General features: G+C 46.1%; 1 protein-coding gene and 1 long non-coding RNA gene across 9 annotated transcripts in view; one reads left to right on the top strand and one right to left on the bottom strand.

Annotated features, from left to right (window-relative positions):
- FTO (FTO alpha-ketoglutarate dependent dioxygenase) overlaps positions 1-12,824 on the top strand; it is a 416,527-nt gene that overhangs the window by 212,873 nt on the left and 190,830 nt on the right.
- Positions 295-10,910, bottom strand: LOC138846798 (uncharacterized). The gene is made up of 2 exons (XR_011384317.2): positions 10,746-10,910; positions 295-575 (listed from the first exon to the last, which is right to left on the bottom strand). It is a non-coding gene; the product is annotated as an uncharacterized LOC138846798 (long non-coding RNA).

The raw sequence follows: 12,824 nt of genomic DNA on the forward strand, positions 1-12,824 counted from the left end.
CTTAAATCTTCCTGTCTTGCTGCCAATTTGATGTCCCCATACCTTTCGCTTGCATTCTTGTTGCCTCACCATTATATATACATTTACTCCTTGTTTTCCATTCAGGTCTCTGCTCAAAGTTCATCTCAGAGTAAGCCTTCCTCTGTTTTATGTTTTCCAAGAGCACTGATCACTATCTGAAACTGTGTCTTCTGTGTTTGTCTACTTCCTGTGCTAGAATGGAAGCACTTTGAGGGCAGGGATTTTGTTTTGTGTTCTCAGTGCCTTGATACAAAGTCATAACACAACAGATAATTGTTGAACGAAGAAGAATCAAATGCTTTATTAGTACAGACTTGCCTTGAAGTGTGCCTCTTAATGCTAGTGGTGCCTTGTGTGTGGTATCTGTTAAATGGCCATTTGACAAGCTCCCTTTCTTGAAAAAACAGTCAGTAATTATTCATTACCAGCCACAGATATCATCTTGTCCATTTTCTCTGGGGTGAAACTTCTCTGCATTAGAACATCTAGTGTGCCATGCCCAGGCATTTGGGTTCAATAGTTGTAGCTCTGTCTTCTCTGCATATTTGAATTACCTAGGACAATTGGTAAAAAAAAAAAAAAAAAAAAAAGTCATCACTTGGGCTGTGCCTCAAGAGATACTGATTTAATTGTCTAAGCTGTGGCTCCCAGTTGATTGTAATGTATTGATAAATTAAAATAGGTTTTTAAAAACCTCACGGGCAACTTTCACATGTGTGTGGGGTTTAGAACTACTCAACAGGACCCTGACTTCTTACCAAGTTAGGATGTGATTGAATGGATGAATACATGAACATGTTAGTTAGTGAAAAAGAAGGCATTTTCACTTTAAACCAACATAACTGTCTGGAGCACTTAATGTTCACTTAATTCAGGGGCAACTCAGGAGGGAAATAGGTATGTTTATAGTTCTTACGTAAAGTGGAAGATAATGTTGGTATTAAAGATACCAACCAGAGCTCTGAAAACTTGGAAGGGGCAGGCTACATTTAGATGAGTCAAGTCTTACAGAATGGGAAGAATTCTGACAGAGAGTGTATGTCTCCAGGGGTGGGAACAGCTGCATAACTTTAGGAACAGGGAAGTACAAGTTCTATGCAAGGCTCCTAAGCAGTTGGCAGTCCCCCCAAAGTAGTCCTCTTCTAGGGTTCCCTAAAATGGCACTATTCCCCACCTAGTGCTTCGTGTGAGGAGTCAAAGCATAGTCCTTCCCCCTTGCCTCTCCATCCCATGCATCCAGCTTAAGACTTTTACCCCTGACGTCGCTCTCAGGACTGCCCACTTCTTTTCTTCTGCTCTGCTACCAGCTTCTTCCTAGACATCATCATCGACTGCCCTGCTCTGTTGCAGTAGCTTGTTGTCTGGTTCACCGTGTTCTTCACAATAGAGATAGCACGATGTAGGCAAATACAGATCGAATGGTGCCTTAATTCCTGTTGCCCTTAGGTTAAAGACCTAAACACTTCCCCTCAGTCTGCCTCTCCTACCTTCCCTTCCCTCCCGCCCCTTCACTCCCTATAGTACTCCCGCACTGCCCTTTTTTCAACCAATCCAGTTTGCTGAGCTCCTTTGTTCTTCAGGGCCTTTGCATGTGTTGTTTCCGCTTCCTCGAATGTCTCCTCCCACCGAGACAGACGTGTAGGTTATGTCTACTCACTTTGCACATGTCAGCTCAGTCACGCCTTCCCGGGGGAAGACTCCCTTGATCTGTGTGACTAGGTCAAGTCTCTGTGCTCTACTTTCCCGTTACCCTTGTGAAAGCCCTGCTGTATTCTGGAGGCAGGGCGTATCTGTGACAGATAGAACTTGGGAGTACTTGTCTGTTTCATGATGATCTAGTGTTTCTAGAGATATTAAAAGGGCTGGCGTGTCTTGGTAATTAATTTGTGAATCTCATTAACCTTCCCTTGACAAAACTGGAATTGTTGGATCATATTGTAAAATAGAATGTGAGCGGCTATGTAGTTTCTTTGTACAGATCCCTCCCATTTATTGGAATACAAGCCAATTCCACAGTATTAATTTGTGTACCATTATCCGCAACAGAACAGCCTCTGTCATACTTTCTTTTGTTAAAAAAGATTTATTTATTTATTTGAAAGTCAGAGTTACACAGAGAGAGAAGGAGAGGCAGAGAGAGAGAGGTCTTCCATCTGCTGGTTCACTCCCCAATTGGCTGCAACAGCCGGAACTGCGCCAACCTGAAGCCAGGAGCCAGGAGCTTCTTCCAGGTCTCCCAAGGACTTGGACCATCTTCTACTGCTTTCCCAGGCAGAGAGCTGGATGGATCAGAAGTGGAGCAGCCAGGACTCGAATCGGTGTCCATATGGGATGCCCGCATTGAAGGCGGCGGCTTAACCCGCTATGCCACAGCACCAGCCCCTATCATACTTTCTTATAAGAGACAAGTCCAAAATATCCAACCAATCCATGTAATCCTTGCAGTAAAGCCATTGTCCAGTTCTGTGTAAATGGTCAGGACGTGAGTGAATTGATGAGAACTGCACTTCGGGGTAAGTTGCTCCTGGTGGAGCCCTGTTGGTGCTCCTTTCCCGACTTCAGTGTCTTCCAAACATCATTCACCTCCGATGTTAAGAAAGGTGAGGTTCCTGAGGATCGTCACATTTTTCTTTCTCTTGCCAGATATAAGCAGTCCTGGGAGGCTTGGCCACCAGCCTTGTCCCATCAGGAAGACCAGGAGCCATCCTCTTGGACTTTGCCCTGTGTCTGTCGGGGTTGGGACCCCCGTGACACAGGCCCATCAGGGGCCTATCTGTTTTACCACATAGGGTCCATGCAGGACGCTGACAGTGGCTTCAGAAGTGTCGTTTAGATGCCATTCTTTCTCATTCTCTTTGTACTGATGCTCAGAATCACCATCCTGCTTGAAGGGACCAGGGGTTTTCTGGCCCAGGAAGGTCCCCTTGGCGTGTGTACAAGAATCTTCATGCTGACTGAGTTGGAATCTCCTGGTGAGAAGTGATTTGTTGTCCTGATTAGAATGTAAACACTTGCTAAAGTTGAGTTTTGTTTCTCATGTGAGTTTTATTATAGCCTTCTGTGTTTATAAACATGTCTTGAGCGTGAGGGAGAAATGTGGTAACCATTGAGCTCCCAGGAGAGTGTCCGTTTGTTTTCTGTATGGGCTGAAATTAAGATAACTTAGGATCCTTCCCCAGCCCTCTTAGCGTTATCAGCAGGTCTGGGAAAGTGTCCAGGTCACTATTTCCTAGTCATTCCATTCCCTTCAAGTGGGTCCCTAAAGTCTTTTGATGAAGAACTGTTCGTATTCAGCTGGCACAAAGGCCAGGCAAGGCCTCAGTTCAATCCGACAGTTACAGACTGTGTTTTTAAGGTTTGGCATGTCACGCACTGGAGAAAACCACCAACTGCTGTACATGTGGGCCTTACACGCATGTTCAGGACAGAAACTCACACACGAGCGAGGCATCAGGTGGAACGTCCAATGAGAGGTAGAAACAAAATGCTGCTGAGAATTAATAGAGTTCCGGGGAGTAAAGAAGGGCCCATTTTATTTTATTGTGTCTTAAAAATTTATTTACTTGAGAGGCAGAGATAGAGAGCGAGCTCCCCTTTGCTGGTTCACTCTGCAAGTGCCCACAACAGCTGGGGCCAGGCCAGGGCTAAAGCTGGGAACCAGTCCTCCCATGTGGGTGTCGGGGACCCAATTGCTATGTTACTTCCCGGGGTCTCTATTATCAGGGCACCAGAGTCAGGAGTTAAGAGAAGGAAGTGGACCCCAGGTACTCTGATGGGGGATATAGGCATCTTAATCACTAGGCCAAGTGCCCGCCACCTATTTTAGACAGTAGCCAGTGTGCAGGAGGGGATTGCCCTGAAAAATAGTAGGGCATATTTACAGAAAAGCACATAGTGCCTGAAACTGGTGCTTCAGGTGCTTAGAGGGGGCAGAGTGGGAAAAGGACGGGCAGGGACCTAGCAACAGGTGAAGATGTGTAGAGGAGGGGAAATGGAGCTACCTGATGAAGAGCTTACGTCATGTGCTTCGCAATTTGGCCTTTGTTCTAGAGAGGGTGGTGAGAGTTGGATTCAAAACTTTGGAATCCAAAAGTAGCATAGTCAGATCCATTCTTCAAAAACTATAACTGGCAGCAGCGTAATGGCTAGACTAAAGACAGGAGAGACTGAGGGCATGAAGACATGTTATACAATTTTTGTTGCAAAAATAATGAGGTTCTTTACCAGGCAGTAACGGAGGGAATTAAAAGGAAGGGTGAATTTGGAGTTGTATTTTGTTCATAAACAGATACTTAGAAAGTCGCCCTCAGCTGGATGATAGGGGGTAAAAGAGGAGGAGGTGGCATAGGCAGTTTCACAGAATTTCTGGTCTGTTAGGTGGACGACGATATCATTTATCAAGCTAAGGAACATAGATGAGGAGGGAGTTGGGAGGCCTGTGAGTTCAAGGAACCAGTAGAGCCCCTGAGAAGAGCTGCAAACACTGGTCTGGGGCAGGGTCGAGATGTCAGAGCCCAGCGTAGAATTGGAGTTTGAGTCACCTCTGCAGTGGGCATTTCTTACACATCTGTCATGGGCCAGGCAGGGTTCTTCCCTATGTTAACCCACGCTGGCAAGCAGCAGGCACATGGCAGTCACCTACATAGAGACAGAAGCTGGAGTGACTGCAGTGAGTGAGAGAGGATGTAGCAGGACAAGTAAGGAACATCCAGGCAGGTTATGAGACGTCTAGTTTAGAGGACAAGCATGGGACAGCCGGTGAGACAGCCACTCATGGAAGCCAGAGAGGTCAGAAGAAAACCAGGAGTAAGTACTGGAACTGCATGGGGGAAGAATCAGAGCGATCAACAGTGTCCACCCCTGCAGAGAATTCCAGACTGACCCTACTGGAAAAGGTTTCAGCAGAGTGGTAAGGCCAGGGCAGGTTGGGAGGAGACAGGGCAACATATGGATGTGTTGTGATCTGATCAGAGGGAAAGTTTGCCAGAGCAGTTCCTGCTGCCAGTCATGTTCACAGGTCATCCCGAGGAGGTTCCTGCAAAGCAGCCCATTTTAGCAAGACAAGGGGTGCTGCAGCTGGCTTTACTCTGAATTCCTCCAGGAGTGAGCCTGTAGACCTTCAGTTGCCTGGTAGCTGATTAAATAAAGGCTGACCTAAAGCTTTAAACATTTTAATTTGCAAAAACCGTTGTTGTATTAAATCACAAATGGGAGGCCAGTTAGCAATGCATCTCCGAAATTGTACTGGACCCTGCTGTGGTTTTGCAATTTATGTTGAAAACGAAAACTGAACTCTGTGGCATAAAAGCAGATTGTTGATTTTGTGATTAATTTGGCCTCCAAGGCCAAGGAAACTGTTAATGCTGTATACCAGTTATAAAGTTGTGGTACTATTTGTGGAGGAAAATGAAAAATCAATATCGTGACTACGGGATAGCTCTCTTAAAATCCAAGATGTGTTTTGTTGCAAATTGGAGGAAAGAAACCCATCCCCAAAGGGACAGACATGCCTCCACTATTCACCAGTGTGTGTCTATTGTGGAAAAGCAGAGGGAAATGGCTGGGTGTTATTGTAGCGTAGCTGGAAGTACCAGGAAGAGAATCCAATTGTTGGAATTTAGAGTAGAAACCTCACACACAGTTATGGGTGTCCTAAGATAGCCCCAAGGAGTAATCTAGGAGAGTCGTGCTGTCAGAAGCCATCCTGCATTATGCTGTTGCTTCTGCCATTCCCATGCCGGTGTCAGACCAGTCTCATCCCCCTCGGTGGTGTGTTTTGTGTTTTTTTTTTTATTTTTATTTATTTATTTATTTATTTATTTTTTTGACAGGCAGAGTGGAGACAGGCAGAGTGGACAGTGAGAGAGAGAGAGAGAGAGAAAGGTCTTCCTTTGCCGTTGGTTCACCCTCCAATGGCCGCCGCGGCCGGCGCGCTGCGGCCGGCGCACCGTGCTGATCCGATGGCAGGAGCCAGGAGCCAGGAGCCAGGTGCTTTTCCTGGTCTCCCATGGGGTGCAGGGCCCAAGCACCTGGGCCATCCTCCACTGCACTCCCGGGCCACAGCAGAGGGCTGGCCTGGAAGAGGGGCAACCGGGACAGAATCTGGCGCCCCAACCGGGACTAGAACCCGGTGTGCCGGCGCCGCTAGGCAGAGGATTAGCCTAGTGAGCCGCGGCGCCGGCGTGTTTTGTGGTTTTACATGTTAGTTCTTCAGACACACATTGACATTCTTGATTAAAAAAGGAGCAATTTCCATTAGCGTCATTGAAGAATAAGACATCCAAAGAGTGTGTGTTTTCTGCTCCTGAAAGTGGGAATATAGTTTCTTTTTTCTATGAAGTCTGTGCATTTAGAAGGCTTTTCTTGTTTTGCCTTTTGTTTTGGCAAAGGCGCAATGACCCCTGTTTGCCTTGACTAAAGCATCCTCATCAACAGTGTACATCACACACATCGAATGTTGAGGGTCAGGGCCGGCATTGTGGTGCACAGATGAAGCCACTGCCTGTGACGCTGGCATCCTATCTGAGTGCTGGTTGAGGTGCAGCTGCTCTGCTTCCAATCCAGCTCCCTGCTCATGAGCCTGCGAAAGCAGTGGGCAGTGACCCTGATGGTTTCAGTGCTTGGGCCCTGCCATCCACGTGGGACCCAGATGGAGTTCTGGGCTCCAGGCTTCAGCACAGACCAACCCTGGCTGTTGCAGTTGGGGAGTGAACTAGCCAATGGTAGACCAATCTCTTTTTTTAAATTTTTTGATAGGCAGAGTTATACAGTGAGAGAGAGACAGAGAGAAAGATCTTCCTTCCGTTGGTTCACCCCCCAAATGGCCGCTACAGCCGGCGTGCTGCGCCAATCCGAAGCCAGGAGTCAGGTGCTTCTCCTGGTCTCCCATGGGGTGCAGGGCCCAAGCACTTGGGCCATCCTCCACTGCCTTGCCGGGCCACAGCAGAGAGCTGGACTGGAAGAGGAGCAACCAGGACAGAATCCGGCGCCCCTATCAGAACTAGAACCCGGTATGCCGGTGCTGCAGGTGGAGGATTAGCCTAGTGAGCTGCAGCGCCTGCCAGACCAATCTCTATCTCTCTGTCTCTCACTCCCTCTGTCACTCTGCCTTCCTTTTTTTCTTTTTCTTTTTTTTCTTCCTTTTTTTTTTTTTTTTTTGACAGGCAGAGTGGACAGTGAGAGAGAGAGACAGAGAGAAAGGTCTTCCTTTTGCTGTTGGTTCACCCTCCAATGGCCGCCGCGGCCGGCGCACCACGCTGATCCGATGGCAGGAGCCAGGAGCCAGGTGCTTTTCCTGGTCTCCCATGGGGTGCAGGGCCCAAGCACTTGGGCCGTCCTCCACTGCACTCCCTGGCCACAGCAGAGGGCTGGCCTGGAAGAGGGGCAACCGGGACAGAATCCGGCGCCCCGACCGGGACTAGAACCCGGTGTGCCGGCGCCGCTAGGCAGAGGATTAGCCTAGTGAGCCGCGGCGCCGGCCCACTCTGCCTTTCAAATAAATAAATAAATCTGTAAATGCAAAAGAATGTTGAGGGTGGAATCTTACATTGATGGGGATGTGGAGAACCAGGACGCAGCTTGTTCCCGGGTTCACTTTAGTTGGCAGCAGTGTGCTAAGGTGAGAAGTCCATGTCTCAACATCCAGGCAAGAGAACCATTCTGTGATCCCAACCATCACTGGCCTAAGTAGTGCTGGAATCCATTAAGCCGGAGCCACGATCCTGTTGAAATTTTCCACCAGCTTCTTAGCCTTGTACATTATCCTTACAGGTCAGGCCTCACCTTGAGGTCAGAAGAATAAGATGCAGTTTGCAGAGAGAAGTGTTGGTGCAGACACCCAGATCCTCTGCCAGTGCACTGTGTGGGCCTGCAGTGGCCTTTGACACGGCTTCCGTCCTGGGTGACTTAGCGTTATTTGAGCACTGGGCCTGGTGGCGGGTTGTCTTTGATGTATGAGCAGAGGTGATGATCTGTTTCTTTCTTCTCCTCCGTCTATTTTGCTTCTCCTCATTTCATCCTAAGCCATGAATTGTGTGGTCTTTTATAATACAGAGATTAGTGCAGCCATTTTTAGTCAATTTTTGTCATCTCCCCTAGGAGCTGACTCTTTGCAAAAAGAAAACACTTCAGTCTTGTCAGAGTGACAGTGATTACCCCACAGTTCGGATCATCTCCAGCAGCTTTGTTCCCTGAAAAACGAACTTGATTTGATGAATAGCAGTTTGGTGTTATTTGATGAGTCAGAGGCCAGGGAAATGTCCTTGTCTCTGATGAGACTCTTAGAGCGAGACGCGGGGAACATCAGGGATAAAATAAACCTTAATCTCTGAAGGAAAAACCCTGGGCGTGAAGCTGCTGCCACTCGAAATGCTGCAAAGCTTGCAAACCGTGTAGGTTTTCTGTTTGGGGCAACATCAAAGCCCAGTGACTTTAGAGATTAAAGTGTGTTTGACAAGCAAAACTTTCCCCGCGCCCTGCTCTGGACCGGAGATTTGGCCCGTCGCTTGCTTTTGTTTCTCCTCACCAGGACTTCCCTTATTCCCTAGGAAGGATCACCTCCTCAAATCTGCTCTCGGCTGCCCTGCTCTGTGCCTGGGAAGCCGGCAGTAGGCCCAGGCAGAGGCCCCCGGGCCTTGCAGCATTGTCCTTCCCCAGTGGAGGACACTGCGTGCCCACAGCCACTTCCCAGGGACCCTCTCATTTGTGGAAGCGTTTCAGAGCCTTACGCTGACTCTAAGAAGATCAAACGACAGGAAGACCGTGCTTCCCCTCAGCTTGGACAAAGGCTCCAGTCTTTTTACCTTAGACTTTCTGTTCTTCTGTGATGTCTCAGAAGCACTGCTTCTATTTTTCCTTTGACTGTCCCTGGCTGTGTGTGTATGTGTGAAGAGAGGGGCATCTCAGGGCTTTCTCTTTTGCAGATCGGAAATAAGTGATCATGTTGTTGTCCAAATAAAGCAAAAAAAAAAAAAAATGCTTTTCAGGCCAATTATTGTTTACAGAGTCGAAACTTTTCTTCAGTAACACGTTTTTTTGGGAAAATAAGGTGTGATAACTTTTTCTTTCTTTTGTAAGCTGTTTTAAAGGAATTGTGCTCTGTGAAGTCAAACATTCCTGCCTCCTGCCAAGTCCCTATATGACGTCGCCTTTGGCCACTCCTCAGGGTGGTCAGAAGCAAGTGGAGGACAGATTGGGACGGCAAGTGGCTTTCAGGGTAAACCCCAGAGCGTAAAATCTCATTACAGGAAAAGCGCTGTGTGTGTGAGGCTAGGTACTCCCCAGTGGAAGGATCTCGATGGTGAATGGTTTAGCGACTCACTAACATATCTTAAATTGTGCCCGTTAAACATGGAGCGTCCTTAGAGGTCAGACAGAGCTGAAACTTGAACAGCTGTACAACAAGCATCTGAGATTGTTTTTAATTGTGTCCCCTTTCTCTAACAGCAGTAATTCTTGTTTATATTGTCAAGAACCTTTCCACTGAGCACAAGCACACCATACTTGAAGGTCAAATGCTTAACCCTTCTGCATGGTTACAATGAAAATGGCCCCTTTTGTTTTCATTAATGTATACCCCAGCCGCCTATATGGGCAGAATGGGAACCCCCTGCGTTCCCCAAGCTGAAGTGACTTATTGTAACGGAGCCACAAAGAGAGCATATTTTTGTTTCTATCCAACAGTTGTTGAGCCTTCGCCTTGTGCACCCAACCACAAAGCAGTGTGCTCATTTATCAATAGGCAGAATTTTTGGGTACCATTTTGTTCCTTTGACCTGTGTTACTTTTTACTGACCCGACCAAATTGCTTAAAAATTTTCCCTTTCTGCTGTCAGTGTTTAAAGCTGCTTAATGTCTCTGAAGTGATCCTCGCCCCCCTCCACCCCCTTTTCTTTTTAACACTTTACATTCCTGTTCACCACAGCACCTGTTACTGTAGTGAACCATGAAATCACAAATGTTATGCAGCTCTTATTGACCAATAATACTTTATTAAATATAAATAGAGGATCCCTCCGACCCCAGGGTGTTGTCTGAAGGTAAGTGGGCAGATGCCCATATGCCCCTAGATGTGCAGGTATTGATTTGTCGGGGGCCAATCAGGAATGTAGGTTGCTTGGGGTATTTGTCAGGCAAGAAATATTTCTTTTTCTGTTCCTGAAGAGTTAACCTAAGCTCAAGGGGCCCATTCAGCAAACATTAAATATGAGCCTCAAACATGAAGGCCTCTTTGTTACTGAAACAAAAATACCACAGCAGGTGGTAGACCCAAACACTGGGCGGGGGAGGAGCTTCACTTGTTGCCCATTTTTCTAATCCTTTCAGAACACCCATTGTCTGAAACCCCCAAGTTAAAGTGTTCCTGCTGGGTCTCATGGAGACAATTTCAGCGTGAAAGGGCCAGGCCCGTCCCTGGCTTTCTACCACGGTTTAATCCCTGAGCATGGAATGCGTCACCGCTAAACAAGGCAGGAGAGGCAATTATCTCCCCAAGATGAGCCAATAATATCTGACTATCAAAGCATAAAACCATTCTGAACGCAGCAAGTTAGAGTTCAGTAGCAAATTCAAGGCAACAGGAGTAGTGATTTGCAGGTTTCAGAGTGCATTCATCAAAGCAGAAAAGTGGCTTTTGTGATCCTTGGGGCTCTCCAAACGACTTTGTGGCAACCGCATTGGCTTTCTCAAGTTAAGATGAATCTCTACGTGGTCCACACCCTACTTACCTCAAGGTGCTTCACTGGGGGCTAGGGCTCTTCACAGAGGTTCATAGTTGAAGTTGGAACGATTGCTTCCTTTCCCTTAAAACGAATGTGGTTTGTAACTCTGGGCTCCAGGCACCAGTGGGAGGCACTAAAAGATGAGTTAAAGGGCAAAGGCAGGGCTCCCAGACAGATTCCTAGTCCTGCTCATGACAAAGGGCCCTGCATGTCTCATTCGTGTGCCAAGTCCCTCTGTGTTCTCCTTGAACTTTCCACAGAATTTCCTCTTTTATTTCAAAACACAGTTGGAATGATTTAACAAAATGAAGGCTGTGTCTAGATAGTTTTCTAAGTGCACATGAAGTCTGCAGTTGAAGATCGTTTTCCTACGAACTTCAGACACAGACTCTAGCAAGTTGATAGATGCTTCTTAAATCATGCCTTTACACCAACCACTCTGTGCCCATTGAATATTTGTTCCTCGCCAGAAAGAAGCTGCATTTCTGCTGTTTATGATCTTTAGATCTAGTGATGGTTATTGCCAGTGTCACTGAATGTTTATAAACAGAATGGCATCTACCAACCAGTGGGCTTTGAATCCTTCTGGAAAATTCTAGCATCCAGAAGTTAGTGTTTCCATCTGACAGCCATGTTCCTTTCATATATGATACTCAAAGTGAGAAGGGGTAAGGAAAATGCTGAACTATTTTATTTTCAACCTGGACTTAGCACTAGGAATCGAGTTACCTGGAATGGATCTATGTGGAAAGACAGTTTGGTAGATCTGAGGCTCCCCAATCATTTGACTGCTGTCTATCTGTATCCATAAAATGATGCTGTTCGCTGTGATACCGGGTCCTCTTCTATGTGTCCACCAAGCGAGACTTTAAACAAAGAGGAAACCAGCTGTTGCTTCTTCCACCATCAGAGCGCATCTCTGAACCTGAGTCCGTTACTGAAACCATTGTCGAGAGCTTAGTATCGTTTACTCCAGTTTTGCTAACCTGCCTGAGTTTGCTACCCACTGGCAATGAGATCCTGGGCCAGTTATTCAACACTCTGATCCTTGGTCCCTTTTTCTTGTAAAGTGAATCTGTTAATGATATACCAACCTAGCTTGTTGGGTTGTTGAAAGAATTAAATGCAGTGCTGTAACCCTGCCTCACAGAAAGTACTTCATATTTTATTAGTCATTACATAGTTTAGTGGGCAAGAGAATGAATTCTGCTTCCAGACTGCCTGGACTTCAACCTTGTCCCTACTGTCTGCCAGCTGTGTGATCTAAGGTAAATGCTTAATATCTTTGTGCTTTGATTTTCTTATCTATAAATGGGAATAATAATAAAACAATTTACTGAATTGTTATGAAGATTTAAATGAGAAATATATTAAAAGGATAGGGGTTGACCCATGGTAAATGTCAAATATGTCGTAGTTACTGTTGTTATTTTTGTTGTTATTAACATCTTCAATTATGAATCTACTGTGATTTTTTTTATAGCTATACTATCAATACATTAACAATAGGCCCTTAAAATGCGGAATAAAATGTCCTAAATTCCTGTTTGAGAACCGTATCACAGAATCATGTGTGTATGTGTATTTATGTGTGTGTGTGTGTGTGTATGTCTGTCTGTCTTCATCTGTCCATCACCTCTGGGTAAATGTGTGCCAAGTAGCACTTAGTACTGACACTGAAGATTCTGTAGATTCCATATAGGGTTTTGGCAGGAACTGCGTTTGTCTTAGGTATTTTCTAAGGACAGGTGCAGCAGCTCTGCCCGTGTGATTTCACTGAGTTATCTTTCCCTACCAGATTGTTAGCTCCATTTAGAATTTTGGTGGTCACACTGTCACTAGCACAAGCTGCTTCATTTTAGTGAGACATACTTTGACCTCAGAAATCTTATGAAAAATAAGGTTGGTAAGCGTGGATGGCTTTTTGTGGTGATATTTATTAATCACATCTACATTTTAGTTTTCATTGCCTCAAAGCAAAAAGAATAACAGCACTGAGTAGACCAGTGTTTAAATGATAGTGTTAAGGTTATGATAGGTAATGAACAGGACATTCTAGTAGAGCAGAGTAACTATTTTATATGT

This window comes from Oryctolagus cuniculus, chromosome 18 (genome assembly GCF_051225735.1).
Source record: "Oryctolagus cuniculus isolate XC-2025 breed Fujian yellow rabbit chromosome 18, ASM5122573v1, whole genome shotgun sequence".
NCBI lineage: Eukaryota > Metazoa > Chordata > Mammalia > Lagomorpha > Leporidae > Oryctolagus > Oryctolagus cuniculus.